This window comes from Drosophila ananassae (assembly GCF_017639315.1).
Source record: "Drosophila ananassae strain 14024-0371.13 chromosome 4 unlocalized genomic scaffold, ASM1763931v2 tig00000054, whole genome shotgun sequence".
Classification (NCBI taxonomy): domain Eukaryota; kingdom Metazoa; phylum Arthropoda; class Insecta; order Diptera; family Drosophilidae; genus Drosophila; species Drosophila ananassae.
The window spans coordinates 5,222,723-5,243,517 of NW_025319037.1; the positions used below are offsets into that span (position 1 = coordinate 5,222,723).

Here is a 20,795-nt window from a genome sequence, read left to right on the forward strand (position 1 = left end):
TTGCTAATTGGAGCTGGATTATTTTCGATCTGTTTTGTGTGGGGCAAATTTATCTGTCTCCTGGTTTTCTCTCAATCCAAAAACTCGGCTCGGTTGGATTGTTTGTGGAGGCGGAGGCCCTGACAATGTCCTCATGGCAGCTGAGCGGTCGGGACTGATCTGCCCAAAAGGCCCTTTAGAGGAGCGGATCAACGTCTTCGACAGTTCTGCATGATTACCCATGAGATGGACAAGGTGGAGTAGATCGTCCAGCCTCAGACGGAGCCGGTGAATATGGAGTCTCATCGCAGTTGTGTTTCCAAGCCAAGCGAGATGAAGAAGTATTACAGACACCGTAGTCACTTTGAGCAGCGCATAGAGAAGCGTCTGGCCGGGATCTGTACAGTGGTGTACAGTGTGATAGGTCATACATTACCGAGTGTGTAAGTGAAGCGGCTCATGGACTTTGGCAGCGAAATGGCTACCAAGATGCCATCGCCCAGTTGCAGTGGCAATGAGGATGAAGACGACGATGACGGAGTGTGTCTTCTGGTGTGTACGCTTCTGAGGACGGAGTCCGGAACTACAAGGTGGGCAGTCAACAAACGGCACCTGCTGTCCCTTCATGATGCTGTTGAAAGCTCATCTTCCAACTGGGAGAGTATTCGGGTCAAGCAGCCACCGGTCACGCAGTTTGGCCGGCAATAATTAATTGAACTCGTGACGTCACTTTCTTTTAAGTTTATGTCTCTTTTCGTGTCGCCCGTTCTCGTGCATTCGATCGGCCACCTGTAACTGCCGTCATGCGCTAGCGTTGTGTCGCTCTCTCGCGGTATCTCTCGGTCGCTCCGCAGCATCAAGTGTTGTACCGCGGTTCCGTGTCTATTATTTCTAAAATTAGTCTTCAACCCTACGCACAGGTCACATATGTAATTTGTATATAAACCAAATAAAGTTTGAAAAACAAGAAAGGAAAGCTAGCTTCGGGCGGAGCCGAAGTTTATATACCCTTGCAGTAAGGTAGCAGCTTATATTATTTATCAACTAATGATATATATCGGATCGTATATAGTAGTCCGATCCTTATGAGAATTTCACCATCAAATCAATCTTTTTCTAATAAAAATGATTAAAACAGCCCCAAGCATCTTTAAAAATAGCAAGGTTATGCCATTTCCGATCGTTCAGTTATTTGGCAGGAGGATATTGTCCGCCGATCCTTATGCAATTTGGAAGATCGGATAAGATTGTACAAAATGGAATCCGTAAGTCCCATCATTCTAGCTTTAAAAACAACAAAGATAAGCCAATTCCGATCGTTCAGTTATATGGCAATTATATTTGGCAAATACGATTACTTTGCTAATAAGATATTTTGGCCAAATATAACATGTGTGGAATGTCTCAACCCTTCAACTTAAAAAACACTAAAGTTTTGGCATTTCCGATCAATCAGTTATATGACACCCGATAGTCGACCGATCGCGGCCGTTCTTTTTTTTTCTCGCGGTTCCCACTGCATACGTACAGCCAACCGACCGATGGACGCTGCGGGAATAGATCCGAGATAGTTAAGCGAAAAGTAGGAGAAAGATATCACGAGGAAGAGTGTTGCACAAATAAGGCGGTGAATATAAGCGATTTAAGATTGTTAGTAGAGCAAAGTGACAAGATGTGGTAGAGACCATTGTAGTCCGAACATAATACCCTGAACGGATAGTGTTGGGCATATGTCGAACTACAATGGCTGAGGAGTAGAGGACGAAAGTTTCTAGTCCTTCTACTAGGAACGTTAAAATTTAAGCGAGTTAGTAAATGCTGGCTGTCAATATTTCCATAAATAAGATTATATAGAAAAATGACGCCCAGCATCGTTCTACGGATTGTTAATGATGGTAAGTTGATTAGTAAAAGTCTACTACGGTAAGAGGGGAGGTAAAGATTTGCATCCCAATTAAATCCCCTAAGAGCAAAAGTAAGGAAGTTTTTTTTACAGATTCAATGTGATTTTTGTGTACTCCATATTGAGGACTCCAGACACACGATTCATACTCAAGAATCGGACGGACCAGTGATGTATATAACGTTTTAGTTATGTACGGGTCATTAAATTCTCTTGATCATCTTTTAATAAAATTAAGCACACCCATAGCTTTATTAACCATGATAGATATATGGTCGGTAAATTTAAGTTTCAAATCTTAATTTGAGAATGGAGAACAAGCAAATCAGCACTGCAGCGTCGGATGGGCCAGCGCTGTGTTTAGAAATACGGGAGAAGATGTGAAGGCAGGATGTAGATTTGCAAGGATTAACGGGCGCCTCTGGCACCATATAAGGAGGGCCCCTGGAGCAAATCAGGACCGAGTCTTCTAGGGAAGCTGAAAGAGTTGAGTAAAAGACACCCCGTGGGTAAGTCTAACATTCAAGTAGGTAAGTTTCCTTAGTATTAGGAAATCCTTAGAAAATTAGGAGTACAGGCTGAAGGACCCTCCGTGGGTAAGTCCGACAGTCTTAAGTGCGGGCTTTAAAGCGAGTGAGCAAGGATCTTCGATTGATAGCTTAAGGACCCCCTGTGGGTAAGTCCGGCGGCGGTACGCCAGTCAAGCAAGAAGCAAGAGAAAAGGATCAAGGATCCGCGGCAAAACTGAGGCCCAAGGGTAAAAGAGTCGGGTGGAGTTATTCCCGGACACAACAGGTATCCTAGTGTAGTAGCGGCAAAAACGGATCAGCCTGGCGTACGCCTTGCCGGCTCCTGTCCGTTCGAACCAGGTGTGATCCTGTAACGCGAGGGATAGCCACCTCGGGAACTCAAGCCCACAAGTAAAACCACGCAGGGACACCCCGGGAAAGTCAGTAAAATCCTGATCCAGGCGCTGGAGCGTATGCACAGCGTATCACCTGAAGTCAAAGGAGACGCGACGCCCAAACCTCTGGCCTACCATAGATCCTGCGGAGCGTAGGTACGCAGGTGTTTGGAGGCGAGTGGCGAACGCGACCGGGGGAGTGTCCTGTGCGGTAGGTAGGCCCTTTGTGCCCTGATTCGGCCGCTAAGCAGCGAGGAGCATATCCTGCCCGGCGTATGCCTGGGAGGTGAGCCACTCGGTCTGTTAACACGGATTAGGTGCCGGCCACGGCGAAAGAGCAATTTCAGCGAGCCAAAGATTCCGAAGGTCCACGGCACCCATAGAGGAGGAGCAGCAACAGCAGAGGCGATGACGAGGGAGCGACGACGACAACGAGGAAGCAGCAGCATCGACGAGGGAGCATCAGCGTCAGAAGAGCAGCGACGACGAGGGAGCGGCGGCGACGGACGAGCCGCGGCAGCAGATGACCAGCGCAGAAGACGGCAGCAACAACACAGACCCCGCAACCAGAGGCCGTGAGTCCGAACGAAGGGAACCGTGAGCAGTTTCGGCGCCAGGCACCAAGACCGCACGACCTGCCGGGCGCAAGCTCCTGAGTCGATATGAGCATGTCCGTCTGTCCGTCTGTCCGTCTGTCTGTCTGTCTGTCTGTTTCTACGCAAACTAGTCTCTCAGTTTTAAAGCTATCGAGTTGAAACTTTGCACACATCCTTCTTTCCTTTGCAGGCAGTACATAAGTCGGATCGGCCGGGATCGGTTGACTATATCCTATAGCTGCCATATAACTGATGGATCGGAAATGCCATAACTTTGGTGTTTTTTTAATTTAGAGGGTTGGGACTTTCTACACATGTTACATTTGACCAAAATATCTTATGTACAAAATTTCATAAGGGTCGGCCGACTATATCCTATAGCTGTCATAGAAAGATCGAAATTGGTATAACTTTGGTGTTTTTCAAGTTAGAAAGATGGGATTTGGTACAGATTCTATTTTGGGAAAAACAATCTGATTTGTCAAATTTCATAAGGATCGGTCGACTATATCCTATAGCTGCAATATAACTGATTGATCGGAACTCGCTATAACTTTGTTGTTTTTCAAGTTAGAAGGATGGGAGTTTCAATGGATTCCGCTTTTGGCAAAATAATTCGATATGTTAAATTTCATAAGGATCGGCCAACTATGTATCTAATAATATAAGATGCGTGGCGCCATTTAGCGGACTGCGACTGAACTGCAAGGGTATATCAACTTCGGCTCCGCCCGAAGTTCTTGTTTGTTTTTATTATTGACGTACCTTGAACCACTGTACCAGGGAAAGAAAAAAGGGAGATTAAAGCAAGCGATTAGAGTGAGTTAGTAACTGCAAAGAATGAAGATAAGAATCTCTATTGAGCGAGAATAGAAGCAACACCGTAAAAGGTGAAGAAGCAGAGCAGGGCAATGTTTGGAAGAATATTAATAAAAAGTGATCCGAGCGAAGTGATACGGATGTTTGAAATGTAAGCATTGGTTGTTATAAATTTAAATAAATAAAAGCAAGAAAGGAAAGCTAACTTCGGGCCGAGCCGAAGTTTATATACCTTTGCAGGTAGGGTTGTACCATTTCCGATCGTTCAGTTATATGGCGGCTACAGGATGTAGTCAGCCGATCCTGATAAAATGGCAGAACATATAAGATTTCCCAAAATGAAATCCGTAAAAAGTCCCATCAGTCTAGCTTAAAAGACACCAAAGTTAGGCCAATTCCGACCGTTCAGTTATATGGCAGCAATAAGATAGAGTCGGCCGATCCTTATGAAATTTGGCAAATCAAATTATTTTGTCCAAAATGGAATCTATACCAAGTCTATATTGCTAACTTAAAAAACACCAAAGTTATGCCAATTCCGATCGTTCTATGATAGCTATAGGACATAAAATATACCAATAAATATTACAATAGAATAGAAAGGTACCCATGCTTGTGGTACTCCCCTAGGATCCCACAGGAGGGATTCTCCCTTACAAAAATATCACAAAATCACAGCACCTAAAAGTATGCTATGAAAATGTAACTCAAAACCTGTTGCTCCGCCCACCGCCTCTCCTCCTTTTCGTCCCTTGGTCGCCCCAGGGGGGTACCAAAGGGGGGTATGGGTGGGTCGACCCTCCAAAGTTAGTGGGGGTCGTTCATACATTTGGACTCGATTGGGGCACTCTAAATGGGTCAAAACAAGATTTTTCCTTCACGTTAAAACGAGGGACATCAGAATTCATTTTAGAGGTATGGTCTTTTGAGCAAAGTTTCTTATTTTGATCCCTAGAATCCAAAAATCATATGTGCCTAAGCGATTTTTCAATCGACCCACCCTAGTAACCATCATAGTTTCCGTTTTGCTATGTGGCTGTTTTGGGGCCTGTTGAGCGCTTTGTGAGTTAGGCTGAATTGGATTTTCCATTCCAGATCGTAGAGCATCGGCATAGGAAAAGCCGTTGATAGTGTTTAGGACCTCGCAGCTTTGGCGAAGAAGACGTCTACAACTCTTTCTACACCATGCATCCTCTATAGTTTGCCGTATGGTTGCCACCGCTGTTTCCACATTTCTTCAATGTACTGTCGTTGTTTGTAGTGCAGTGAGTGTAGTTGTGGGCGTCCCCACAGACTACACAGACAGTCCGAAGTGTGCAGTATGACCTAGTGTGTCCATACTATTGGAAGTTGGTGCATTGCACTGGGCCGTTGCGTTTATGTGGCTCTTCAACTGTGATTCTCCGATGCAAAATATATTGCAGCTTGTATATTGGGTGGACTTTGTTCTTCTTCAGCGACCTGCCTTCTGTCTCAAGCTAGTCCTTGAAGAGGGGTTGTGGCTTTTTATCTTTATTTAGAATGTTAATAACGGCGGCGAAGACCTTTTCTTTAAGGGTGGTTTTTATTTCCGCGATGGTAACATCGAGTTCGATTCCCTTTACTACCACTTGTATGCCCTTGTACGTATAATAGTTTTTCTGAGCATTATCCAAATATTTGGACACGATTTAGAAGTGCTCTTTAGTCTTGGTTTGCAACCTTGCTTCCCTTTGATAAGCGGAACAACATGAAAGATGTCATCATTCCCGAGCAACGCCGCAATTCCGTTGAGCAGGGCACTAGAATTGCTTTTGTTATGTCTGTTACGCTATCAGCGTTTTGATAGCGGCAGAATTAAATAAACGAGGTACAATTTATATTTCAATATTTATTATGGGTCAGTTTAACCCCAAAACAAATGTAGCGGCCGATCCAAACAATAAACGTGTATAAACTAAGAGCTTGCGCAGAAGTTCCACCAAAGTTCATGCGCTACAAAGAACAACAACGCGCTTGCGAATTTGGGAGAGTCAACGAATATGGAACAGCTGATAACGGGAAATTAGTGGACCGCTGCGGCTAGACATACTGAGAGAACTAACTAGTGATAATTACATGATTTGATGCTGGCACAAGTCCCAACAATGTCTGTACCGATATTGAGAACAGGTGTTTATTATGTTTATTAATATGTTTGTTAAACAGTAGTAATTTTCCCGGTCGTAGGGATATAGGGGTCACCGGAATCTCGCGATAAGAATGGTGATCGAAGGTTGGGTGAGCAAATCGCGACCACGAAAACAGAGCAAGAGCTCCCAAAGCCAATGGCCGAGAGCCGGATTTCATTGTGTCACCCGCGAAGACAGATACCAATACTCCATTCAAAGACACCGCTACACCGCTACACGTTACATTATTGATAATACTTTGAGGGCTGAAAAATATGAACAAGGTTAAATTTAAAGCGGACTTTAAAGCGCAACGGAGCACCAAATAAAGTTCATTTCAACCACCAAATTTTGACTTGGCACGAAGCCTTGTCAGAAGTAGCCCAATGGTAGAGTTTTCGGAGGATGTTGAAAGGGTACCGGGTTCAATCCGTGCTCAGTAATTTCATTTTTTTGTGTTTTTTGTATTATTATATGTTTTTCACACCATGTGGAATTTCTCGTCAGAAAGAGTGGACGTGTTTCTGTGCTGCTCCGCCAGCAGCTATGCAAATACTAGAAAACTCAGTGAAAAAGCAAAAGAAGTGGTGTGCTCTGGAAATCGCGAAAGGACGCTTTTGGACACACATAAGTCTCGAGCTTATAGTGTCCAATAACTAACACAAAATCAAAATTTATTAAATTCAAAAATTGAAATGCCATCACGACAAATTAAACCAACAGCTTGTGCACATTCATTTAAAGAAATAAGAGCGGCCCCGCTGCCTGCAGTACCTAACATAAACAACAACAACATGAACGAAAGTAAGCTCATTGTCTCAGAAACAGAGCGTGGACGATCTTCCAATGCCTATTTCTCATTCGTCGCAAACGAAGAGCGTGCAAGATCATGCTCTCCCGCTCTCCCAGGCACAAGCAGTGCAGTAACCTAGAGTGCGCAGTGCACCTCCCCAGCACTATCACCCTCTGGTTTATCAACTCCGTTATATTTGCCTACAACGAGCACTACTACATCGATTACCACATCGTGTACATCAACCACAACAGCAACATCGGAAGCTGTCTCTCAGCCCCCCCGAGCAACAATCCAAACGGCCATTGACCGATATATCCAAGTAAAACGAAAGCTCAGTCCCCAGCCGAAAAAAATGCTAACGCTGCAAAAGCAATGAAAGTCAACAATCAAGACGAACCGATTAATTCTCGGTCTGAAAACAGATTTTCTATATTAAGCGAAGACCGTAATAATGAAGAGAATACGGAAGTTCCCAAAGCCAAGCAAAATACGCCACCCATTTACATACGTGATCAAAACTGCAGCGATATGGTAAACTGTCTCGCTAAGCTGGGCAATATACGGGAGGGCAATATACGGGAGATCAAGCTCCAAGTCTACACGGAGGAAAATCATCGCTTAGCCACGAAATACCTATACGGCAACCAGAAGAAATATTACACCTACCAATTGAAGAGCAGCAAGGGCCTTCAAGTGGTCATAAAGGGTATTGAATCGTCGGTACCAATAAAAGAAATCATCGAAGCCCTTTCAAGCGCAGGTTTTAAAGTTAAGGGCGCCATTAATATCATCAACAGACAAAAAGTCCCCCAGCCTATGTTCAAAGTTGAGCTGCAACCTGAAACGAAAACAACTCCAAAAAATATGATTCATCCCATATACAAGCTACAGTATCTTCTGCATAGAAGAATCACTGTAGAGGAACCTCATAAGCGCAACCAATCAGTCTGTGTGGCTTGTGGCGGCCTCCATGACACTGCCTTTTGAACCATAAATAAAACCAACCATAACTCTAAGAAATGTTGCAACTGCGGCGGAAATCATACTGCTAATTACAGGGGATGCCCAGTTTATAAAGAGCTAAAATATCGTATGAATACAAAAAAACCCTTACAACAACGTTCGTTTGCCATTCACAGTAACCACCAAACCACCACGGAATCTTTGACTACACCTGGAGTTTCTTTCTCTAGCGCTCTACGATGGCCAGGACTACTGGGAAGACTCATGGAGGAACTGGGATTCTCATAAAGCAGCGCATAAAACACCATTCCCTCCAACGAGTTGCTACAAATTCCCTGCAGTCAACTTCAATACGAATTCAAACCGTGGGAGGTCATCTAAACCTAGCTGCAATACATTGCCCACCACTTTTCTGCATATCTGATATGGAGTTTATGCAATTCTTTGATACACTAGGCGATTGCTTTATAGCAAGCGGCGATTACAATGCCAAGCACCCACACTGGGGTTCTCGCCTAACCAACCCAAAGGGTAGACAACTATACAACGCTTTGATACAGCCAGGAAATAAACTAGACTTTCTATCCCCAGGAAAGCTTACATACTGGCCAGCGGACCCACGGATTGACTTGCGATCGAGCCGAACCTTTGGATGACCTATCGTCTGACCATTCAGTTGTCCTTCTTCATCTGTTTTAACATGCCGAATTACAAAGTAATCAAATTTATCTCACATCAAAAAGGACAAACTGGCTTAGGTACAAAAAGTACATAAGCTCTCACATAAACGTAAGACCGTCAATTAACTGTAGAAAGGACATTCAAGATGCAGTCAACCACCTGGAAGACATGATGACCTCAGCAGCAAAGCGCTCGACTCCTGCGACCACAGAAAAACCTCCATACTCCGCCACAAATTCCTATATAGAAAATCTAGTCCGAGAAAAGCAGCAGCTCCGCCGTGAATGGCAGGCACACGGATCCCCTTCTTCAAAGGAAAGGCTAAAAACAGCGATACGAGGGCTCACAAAGGTTCTACGGAGCAGAGAAGAACTTGCTTAAAAATCATACATAGAACAGCTTTCCCCAAAAAGTACCAGGTGTCCTCTATGGAAAGCCCATCTTAACTTAAAGCCGCCCATAGAAGCACATATGCCCCTTCGAAAACCAGATGGATCTTGGGCGCGCAGCGATGAAGAAAAAGCAAGCGTGTTCCCTAGTCACCTTTGTAAAGTTTTTACTCCAAATCAAGCAGCCTCTCCTTCCATTCTTCCAGAGCTACCAATTCCAGATCCAATTCCAGCTATAGAATTTCAAACAACTGAAATCACTAAGGTCATCAAAGAGCACCTCCATACCATATTACATCTGAAATTCGAACCGCCTATGAACAGCGAGAATATTGTTCTGCTATATTTCTAGACATATCCCAGGCATTTGACCGAGTCTGGCTGCAAGGACTTATGTATAAAATAAAACTATTACTTCCACAAAACTGTCATGAGCTGCTCAAAACATACCTGCTTAATCGAGTGTTCGCTGTAAAACAAAAAAACTTCACAACAGAAGTGTTCGAAATTAAGGCGGGCGTACCCCAAGGAAGCGTCCTCGGCCCCACCCTATATCTTCTATATACAGCAGATATCTCAACAGACCAGCGTCTAACTATGTCAACTGTTGCCGATGATACAGCCATACTAAAAAGATCTAAATGCCTCTGGAGGCATCCCGAAGCCTCTCCTCTCACCTTGCACTAATAGAAAAGTGGGTGGCGGACTGGCGTATAAAGATAAACAGTGAAAAATCTACACACATTACCTTTACTCTCAGCAGACAAAACTGCCCCGCTCCAACTCTAAACAATACCATAGTCCCCTCTGTGAATGAGGTCACATATCTCGGCGTCCACCTGGACAGGCGTCTTACATGGAAAAAACATATTGAAGCGAAACGGGACCAATTAAGACATAAATCCAGAGGACTGCACTGGCTTATCAAACCTCGTTCCCCACTTCGACTGGAATATAAAGTACTACTCTACAATTCAGTCATAAAGCCTATCTGGAAGTATGGCTCCGAACTGTGGGGCAATGCAAGCAGTAGCAATACAGACGTTATCCAAGGGGCACAGTCTAAAGTGCTCAGAACCATCACAGGAGCTCCATGGTATATTCGCAATGAAGATATCCATAGAGAACTAGGTATACCTCTCGTCAAAGTCGAAATTTCTCAGCTCCAGGAAAAATACGAAAGGAAACTCTCCACGCACCAAAATCCTCTAGCCAGATCGCTAAACCAAGTTAGTCAACAATCCCGATTAAGAAGAAATGACCTTCCAGCCCGTTGACATCGGAGGCCCCATGGTATAGATGTTTACAAAGATAAACTAATTATGTATTAGATTAAGATTTTTAAAATTGTTGTTAGTCTCTTAATAAGAGAGGATCCAACAAATATAAGATAAAAGTATAAAAAAAAAAAAAAACATGTGTTTCTATTTTTTTATTCATTTGTTCTTTTTCAAAATTTTATATTCCCATCAAATCCATAAAAATTAAATCGGAATTTGGACAATACTATTTGGAATAGTATTTAATATTTAACTATGGCTAAATATTTAAAGAGTATCACTATTGAACACAAGTGGACAAATTTATTTTTTGAATCTATTTAAAAACAAGAAATTAAAGCGGAGTCGAGAGTTGATATATGGTACTCTTGCAGGAAGGTAGCAGTTTTTTTAATTATATATATTCCCTAATTTGTATGCCTGGTACAAATTCCGATTGGTGACTCAACACGGATTAGGTGCCGGCCACGGCGAAAGAGATAATCAGTAAGCCAGGGACGACACCCGACGGCATCAGAAGAGCAGGGGAAGTATTGACAACGAGGAGCAAGGACGCCGAGGGCGGCGACAGCAACAACAGGATCACCAAAAGCAGCAAGAGAGGAGTAGCATAGGCCCCGCAGTTGGAGCACGTGAATCCTAACTGAGGGAACCACTGGCCGAACCAGGCACTAAGACCACATATCCTGCCAGGCAAGAGCTTGGGGGCGTGTGTAACCGAGGAACGACGGGAGGACGAGCGTTCGACGGCAGAGCCGAGCGGCACCGACTGGAATAGCAGCAAGGATCCGGCAGAGGAGTCAACTCCGGTAAGATTTACCATTGAAATAACGTTGTAAACAATTCAGAATAAAAGAAGTATTATTAAAGCGAAGCATTCGGTGTTATATCTGGGTTCGGGCAATCACGTCGGATATATAATATAAATTCGTTGGAACGACCAACAAAACTCTGTGTGCTAGCCGCGACAATTGTTGCGAGCTTGAAAAACTAGAACAGTCCGTTCCAATCCTTTCAAAATTTAGCAGCTCGGCTTAGGTTGCCCCAAATGGAATCCGTACAAAGTCCCATTCATTTAGCTTAAAAAACAACAAAGTTATGCCAATTCCGATCATTCAGTTATATGACAGCTATAGGATAAAGTCCATAACAAATATAAAATATGAGCTGAAATATTTAAAATATAAAACATATTTTTTTCATCATTAGCGTATAATGTATACCATGCCTGGTAGCGTAGGTGAAAAGTTACAAAAATCAATAATTTTAGCTGGCTTCTAAACAAAGTCGAACGCACACATGAAACCGTTTATGTAAATGTGTGAGGACGCATACATATGAAGATCAGTTTAACCGCGGAAGAGCCTTCGTGATGATGCGCTTTTCTGCGACTGAACAACCAAAAAAGTTGAATGAGATTATGAGCGCAAAAATGAGCGTAAGAATGAGAGTAAGATTCTCTCTGGGGCCATTTTCGAAAGTCAGCGAAAAAAATATTTACTTGAGTTTCACAATCGCATTGCCATGTTCCTAGAATTCGTAAAACATTCATACAAGTTCAACCTGAAATCGAACAATCCTATTAATTTAAAATCCGTAATGGTATTATATTTATCAAAATCTTACCCTGTACGATTCCTAAGCTATGTTTTACTCAGAAATTGATACCATTATTATATGGTTGGGATGCTTTTGGTATGTCTGTTACGCTATCAGCGTTTTGTTAGCGGCAGAATTAAATAAACGAGGTTCAATTTATATTTCAATATTTATTATGGGTCAGTTTAACCCCAAAACAAATGTAGCGGCCGATCCAAACAATAAACGTGTATAAACTAAGAGCTTGCGCAGAAGCTCCACCAAAGCTCCCAAAGTGCATGCGCTACAAAGAACAACAAAGCGATTGCGAATTTGAGATAATCAACGAATATGGAACAGCTGATAACGGGCAATTAGTGGACCAATGCGGCTAGATATACTGAGAGAACTAACTAGTGATGATGATTTGATGCTGGCACAAATCCCTACAATGTCTGTAGAGATATTGAGAACAGGTGTTTATTATGTTTATTAATAGGTTTATTAAACAGTAGTAATTTTCCTGGTCGTAGGGATATAGGGGACACCGGATGTAACAATGAGGATGGGTGCTTGAAAGCCGTGTAGGATACGATATTCAAGACCTAGGAGAGGTGTCAGATTTGGGAGGGGTGCCGCACGCAATATAACAAATCTTCCGGCTCTGGCTCGCCAGCTAATGGGGTGGTGTTCTTGCCACGCCTCCCAAGGTGCCTTTTGCTCATTATCCACAAAAAAAACTACGTTCATGGGGCAAGCTTCTCTTGGTAAGAGATCTGTTACTCATCTCGGCCATCTGGAGAATAGATTCAGGGAAGATAGATAAGAGGGTTCCTTCGCATCAGGCTGTACCGTCCAGAGCTCAAGATCTCAGATGTTCCGAGGCTTGGCTTGCTCACCCTACCTGTGACTATCATAATCCTGGGTACAGAACCCATGATGTCACTAATAGCCCCTTTCTCGGCGGTCTCAAGGGGATCAGTTATGTCGGGTCAAAACAGAATTGTTTATCACATTATAAAAATTTATTTAACAACTAAAAAAAATACAATGAAAATTTTGCTTTCGCCCCAAACCGTACATGACAACTATATCTAATGATATGGAGTAATTACTAAAATAAGCATAATAATAATTTGTAAAATTATAAGTATTTGTATAATATGTAGAAATTAAGATAACTGAAAGGAATTGGCTTTTCAAAACAACAAAGGCAAATTAGGCATGAGCTAGCCTTTTCACATTAAAATATAAATACATGGAAATTACATCAAACATATAAACGAACATGCGCTCGAACTTGAGTGAAAACTTGCACACGCGGGTCAAGCGACTTGGACTAGGGGTTACTACTTTCCTTTTTTTTTAATTTAAATTTTAAGTTGGCCATCATGTTTAGAAAGTATTCCTTTTTCTACTTAATATTTCCTTTTTTTGGTTTCATTTACTTTTTTCTTTTTGACTAAAATTTGATCGGCCGACTGTCGTCGCATGCAGACGTGTTTTTTATTGTGCTCCGGGAAAAAATATTCAATAAAATCATAAAAGTGCAGTGACTGGTCTAAGAAATCTACAATAACGCGAAAAGACGCTTTTTGCGATGAAATCGCTAATGTTTATATTAATTAATTAATTAATTAATTAATATAAAACACAACTCTCAAAACTCAAACTAAATCAACCTCGACTGCAATGAGCTTAAACGACGTTCGCACACAACGTCAACGTGAGCAAGACGAGAGACGGCTCTCAGTACAAAGAAACAACGCGTACTTCTCTTTTAAAGCAACCGAAAACCATGCAAGCTCTGATCAAGCGCGGTCAATTACCCCCAACTTGACCGAATTCTTAAACGTAGAGAGCGAGAGAGCGCGTTCCTGCTCCCCCTCGATACCATCGATGTCTCTGCAGCCAAAGAGTGCAGTAACTAGCATCTCAATTTCTTTGACAACGTCAACAGTAACAACAACAACAACCGCAACTGTATCGACAGCGCGTTTAACGACGTCATCAGCTAGCAGCGCAAATAGTAATATGTCCGCGCTGCCCGAAAACCAAAACAAAAACAATGACTATATTAAGCCGGCTGTGCAGACTGGCATGGATCGCTACATCCAAATCAAAAGGAAGCTGAGCCCCCTCAATTCCAAACGCAAAATAACCCGTGGCAATGCTAGCCTAGCAGCAAGAGAAACGCCCATTAACTCAAACCGATTTAAAATCTTGGCAGACGCCGATGAGGTTGAGGCGGGCGAATCCACTGAAGTTGAGAAAAGGAAGCCAAAACCTCCGCCTATCTATATACGCGAAAAAAGTTCCAATGTTCTTGTCAACAAAATTATTGAGCTTATTGGTAAGGATAACTTCCACATAATACCCCTTGTAAAGGGCAACATTCAAGAAACAAAAGTTCAAATGAAGTCTGAAGATAACTACAGAGTATTATCAAAATATCTTACCGAGAATAATAAGAACTTTTACACATATCAGCTAAAAAGCAGCAAGGGCCTGCAAGTCGTACTTAAGGGCATAGAGCCCGAAGTAACGCCTGCAGAAATAAAAAAGGCGCTACAGGAAAAGGGTTTTAGCGCCAAGACAGTCTTTAATATCCTTAACAGGGATAGAAAGCCGCAGCCACTCTTTAAGGTTGAGCTCGAACCAGAAACCAAGCTCCTGAAGAAATACGAAGTGCACCCAAAATACAATCTTCAGTACCTGCTGCACCGCAGAATTACAGTTGAGGAACCGCACAAACGCAATGGCCCGGTACAATGTGCGAACTGCCAGGAATATGGCCATGCAAGGTCATACTGTAAACTGCGCCCGGTGTGTGTAGTTTGCGGAGAGCTTCATGACTCCGCACACTGCCCAGCGAGCAAAGATGACAGCAACTCGAAAAAGTGCGGCAACTGCGGTGGCAACCACACTGCTAATTATAGAGGATGCCCAGTCTATAAGGAGCTGAAAAGTCGCATCCACCAGAAAGGAATAGCTGCCCGCACCCAAAATGGACAGTTCACGGCGTCCAGATCAAACCCTGAAGTCTTCTTCTCGACTGCAGCCAGATCCTCACTAGGACCCATTAACTCTGACAAAAATTTGACATACGCAAGCGCCTTAAAATCAGGACCGGCGACACCTGCCTCAAGAAGCTCATTTCTGCAATCAGCATATCAAGAACCGAGCACGGCTCAGCAACATCAACCAACAGAGCAGCCAAAAAGCAACTTTGAAGCTATGACATGCAGCCTACAACAAAGCCTGACGGAATTTATGTCGTTTATGCGCACAACTATGCAAGATTTAATGCGAAACCAAAATCTATTGATTCAAATGCTGGTTTCACAACAATCCAAATAATGGCTTTCCTACGGATATCTACGTGGAACGCTAACGGCCTTTCGCAACATAAACTTGAGTTAGCTCAATTCCTACTCGACAATCATATCGATGTAATGCTGCTTTCGGAAACACACCTTACAAACAAATACAATTTTCAACTACGAGGATATTCATTCTACGGAACAAATCATCCAGATGGTAAAGCACATGGTGGGACTGGAATTCTAATCAGAAGCCGCATAAAGCACCATTATCAAAACAAATTTGCTAAAAACTACCTACAGGCTACATCTATAAATATACAACTAAATACTGGCAACCAACTTACACTAGCCGCCGTATACTGCCCCCCTCGCTTCAATATAGCTGAAGATGAGTTTATGCAGTTTTTCAACACACTTGGAGACCACTTCATAGCAGCAGGAGACTACAATGCCAAGCACACACACTGGGGATCCCGTCTCGTGACTCCAAAAGGGAAGCAGCTCTATAATGCAATTATCAAAGCCAAGAACAAGCTCGACTATGTTTCTTCTGGCACACCAACATACTGGCCGGCAGACCCAAGGAAACTACCAGATTTAATAGACTTTGCGATTACCAAAAACATCCCTAAAAATCTGATAAGCGCCAATTGCCTATCGGATCTCTCATCTGATCACTCGCCTGTCCTGTTTATTCTACTGCGACATCCAGGAACATTGGAACAACCATTAAAATTGACCTCACAGAAAACCAATTGGGTTAAGTACAGAAAATATATCAGCTCACACATTGAGCTAAGTCCTCATCTCCACGATGAAGCCAACGTAGACAGCTTTGTTAATTCACTTGAGTCTGTACTCGTCTCTGCAGCTCGAGCCTCAACATCGCAAACTATAAATACATGCGATCATCATCAAAAACCAACTAAATCCGAAAAAATCACCAGGCTGCGACCTCATAACTCCCAAAATGATCATTGAGCTTCTATACTGCGCCGTCTGCACTATCACCCAGCTCTTCAATGCCATCGCAAAACTTGGCCACTTTCCAGCGAGATGGAAAAAGTCAATTATAATAATGATAGCAAAGCCGGGAGAAGACCACACAATTCCCACGTCGTATAGACCTATAAGCCTACTTTCATGCTTATCTAAACTCTTTGAGAAATGCATTCTGACTCGAATAAACACATACCTAAGGATCCAGGAAGGAATCCCGTCACATCAGTTTGGGTTTCGTGAAAAGCACGGTACAATTGAGCAGGTCAACCGGATAACAGCAGAAATTCGGAATGCATTCGAAAAACGCGAGTACTGTACCGCAATATTTCTAGATGTCTCTCAAGCATTTGATAGAGTCTGGCTAGAAGGTCTAATGTACAAAATCAAGACAATGCACCCTTGTAATACCCACAAGCTTTTAGAGTCTTACCTCTACGACAGAAAATTTGCTGTGAGGTGCAACACTGATATATCTGACGAATTCACTGTTGGAGCTGGAGTTCCTCAAGGAAGTGTACTCGGACCAACATTATATGTTCTCTACACAGCAGACATCCCGACAAGCACACGACTAACAACATCTACGTTTGCTGATGATACAGCTATTTTTAGCCGCTCAAAATGCCCGATGCAAGCAACTGCGCAGCTAGCTCTTCATCTGGTGGATTTTGAAAAATGGCTATCAGACTGGCGAATTAAAGTAAACGAACAAAAATGCAAGCACGTTACGTTCACCTTGAATAGGCAAAACTGCCCGCCCCTTACGCTAAACAACACCCTACTCCCGCAAGCAAACGAGGTAACATATCTAGGAGTACACCTCGATAGAAGACTCACATGGCGTCGGCACATAGAAGCTAAAAGAACCCACCTAAAGCTTAAAGCCAGCAGCCTTCATTGGCTTATCAACGCTCGGTCTTCCCTTTTCCTTGAATATAAAGTCCTGCTGTATAACTCGGTACTTAAACCTATATGGATGTACGGCTCCCAGTTATGGGGGAATGCCAGCAATAGCAATATTGACATAGTCCAGCGAGCTCAGTCGAAGATCTTGAGAACAATCACCGGGGCACCGTGGTACGTTCGCAACGAAAACATACATCGCGACTTAAACATTCTTCCAGTCAAAGATGTGATCGCAGAACAGAAGGAAAAGTACTTCAGCAAGCTATTGTCGCACCCTAACCACCTGGCGAGAGGTCTAACAAGGTTGAGCAACCAATCACGACTTCGTCGCAATGACCTACCCACCCAGCGACCGTCTTGAGGAACGCGCAACCATAATGCAGTCTTAGTCTACTGTTAGTTAAATGTTAATGTTAAGATTTGAAAACTTATTGTTAGTCTCAAAATTAAGAGAAGATCCAATAAATAAAAGCAAAGTTTAATTAAAAAAAAAAAAAAACTAAAATTTGTATTATGTAAGAACTTTACATTTACACTCACCCCAAAATTCTTAAATCCATCGTCGAAAGCGCTTTCTCGGACTTGAGGGGGCTGACATTTTTGAAACTTAACAATAAAAAAAAAACAAGGAAAATTCTTTATTATGAAATACACTACGGGGCCATGGAAATTATTTTTTTATAGGTATAACCCCACTTCCACTTCGACCCAAGTTTGGCCAATTTTCTTTTCTATTTCATATTATTTCTTTTCACTCTAATGGCTCTTAATCGGTCTTAGCCATCAGCAATCACTAAAACATATTTTTTACTCACTAAAAAAAACTCACTGTACTTAAACTAACACCTAGATGCCGGAATCCCACGTGGATTTGGCTCCTCCGATTTTCCCGGACAAAACTGTCCAGATATCGTGCCGGTGTCGCCAGATGTCTCCGAAGTGCCCTGGGTCAGTCTCGGGTCACTTTTCCGCCGGAAAACTAGTGATCTTTTCGGTTTTGATCGCGGCGAGGAAAAATTATGCGCTATCGAGCGCGGTTGGAACCAAACTGCCGCTCGCGCAAAGGGTTTAATGGTGGGCCTAGCGAGTCAAACTCAAGCGCGTCGATTGAGTCTTTCTTTATTTTTCTCAGCTTATCTGTTCTGGGTCTATCTAACAATCTTGGTACAATCTGGTACTTTTCCGGCGAACGCTGCTCCTGCTGCTTTGCGCCGTGGGTTTCCGGAATTCCTCAGATCCGCTCCGACCCCTTGGGACTGCCTGAATTTCCCTCTGTTTCGTTAATATCTATCCTGTTGCCGAGCCTAGTCACGAAAAGATAACTTGGCAAGAATTCGTAACTGACCCGCCGCAATTCCTTACCTCTACAGATCCAACACAGATCCAACACGGTGGGCTTTTCTTCTTGATCTCTTCGCCCCTGGACATAAGCTCCTTGTTCACTCTTAATACTTCACAGCTCTTAGGTAAAACAATCCACTCAACTGAATCTAAGGAGGTGCAATGAGGGAATGAATGCACAGATGCCAAAATTTGGCGCCGAATCCTCCATGGCCTTTGCCCGAAGAGACAATTCCCAAAATGGAAAGTTGCCATTTTACCCGGTTGCACTCCTCCTAACACTTATGCCCCTTTCTAGTTTAAAACTTGTCTCCTAGATGGCGCACCTTTCCCCTCTACCTTTCTTTCTACAGATACAAGCGTTACACGGAGTCTCGCGTTAAGGATGGTGATCGTAGGTTGGGCGGGCAAATCACGACCATGAAAACAGAGCAAGAGCCACCAAAGCCGATGGCCGAGAGCCGGATTTCATTGTGTCACCCGCGAAGACAGATACCAATACTCCATTCAAAGACACCGCTACCCGTTACACGTTACATTATTGATAATACTTTGAGGGCTGAAAAATATGAACAAGGTTAAATTTAAAGCGGACTTTAAAGCGCATCGGAGCACCAAATAAAGTTAACTTCAACCACCAAATTTTGACTTAGCACGAAGCCTTGTCAGAAGTAGCCCAATGGTAGAGTTTTCGGAGGATGTTGAAAGGGTACCGGGTTCAATCCGTGCTCAGTAATTCCATTTTTTTGTGTTTTTTGTATTATTATATGTGTTTCTATTTTTTAATTCATTTTTACTTTTTTAAAATTTTATATTCCCATCAAATCCATAAAAATTAAATCGGAATTTGGACAATACTATTTGGAATTTAACTATGGCTAAATATTTAAAGAGTATCACTTTTGAACACAAGTGGACAAATTTTTTTTTTGAATCTATTTAAAAACAAGAAATTAAAGCGGAGTCGAGAGTTGATATATGGTACTCTTGCAGGAAGGTAGCAGTTTTTTTAATTATATATATTCCCTAATTTGTATGCCTGGTACAAATTCCGATTGGTGACTCAACACGGATTAGGTGCCGGCCACGGCGAAAGAGATAATCAGTAAGCCAGGGACGACAACCGACGGCCTCAGAAGAGCAGGGGGAGTATTGACAACGAGGAGCAAGGACGCCGTGGGCGGCGACAGCAACAACAGGATCACCAAAAGCAGCAAGAGAGGAGTAGCATAGGCCCCGCAGTTGGAGCACGTGAATCCCAACTGAGGGAACCGCTGGCCGAACCAGGCACCAAGACCACATATCCTGCCAGGCAAGAGCTTGGGGGCGTGTGTAACCGAGGAATGACGGGAGGACGAGCGTTCGACGGCGGAGCCGAGCGGCACCGACTGGAAAAGCAGCAAGGATCCGGCAGAGGAGTCAACTCCGGTAAGATTTACCATTGAAATAACGTTGTAAACAATTCAGAATAAACGAAGTTTTATTAAAACGAAGCATTCGGTGTTATATCTGGGTTCGGGCAATCACGTCGGATATATAATGTAAATTCGGTGGAACGACCAACAAAACTCTGTGTGCCAGCCGCGGCAATTGTTGCGAGCTTGAAAAACTAGAACAGTTCGTTCCAATCCTTTCAAAATTTAGCAGCTCGGATTAGGTTGCCCCAAATGGAATCCGTACAAAGTCCCATTCATTTAGCTTAAAAAACAACAAAGTTATGCCAATTCCGATCATTCAGTTATATGACATCTATAGGATATAGTCGGCTGATCCTTATGAAATTTTGAAGATCAAATAAAAAAAAACCTCTTGATGAAGTAAAATTACACTGGCGAACCCCCATGCCAAGCCCAAAAAATCTGAAATCAATTTTAGTGACGATGTACATATGTATAAAAAATTACATTTTAAATATATTTTTACCCGGCAAGTGTTTATGTGGTTAATTGTTATTGTTCCATGTTCCCAACAAGAATATCAGATATTTTGCGAGGCATTGAGGTTCGCCACCGTTATTTTACCTCGTCAAGAGTTTTTTTTAAATAACTTCCAAGTAATACCGATTCACTATTATGGAGAATAAATATCGATTGCTAAAAATTTGTAATCGATATTTATTATTTGTTTCTTTAACCACTAACCACCACTAAATATTAATATAAAATATGAGCTGAAATATTTA

The 20,795-nt window shown here is 42.7% G+C and overlaps 1 long non-coding RNA gene across 1 annotated transcript; it reads right to left on the reverse strand.

The window, feature by feature from the left end:
• Window positions 1-12,521: 12,521 nt before the first annotated feature.
• Window positions 12,522-13,131, reverse strand: LOC116656387. The gene is made up of 2 exons (XR_004311353.1): window positions 12,943-13,131; window positions 12,522-12,834 (listed from the first exon to the last, which is right to left on the reverse strand). It is a non-coding gene; the product is annotated as an uncharacterized LOC116656387 (long non-coding RNA).
• Window positions 13,132-20,795: the final 7,664 nt, after the last annotated feature.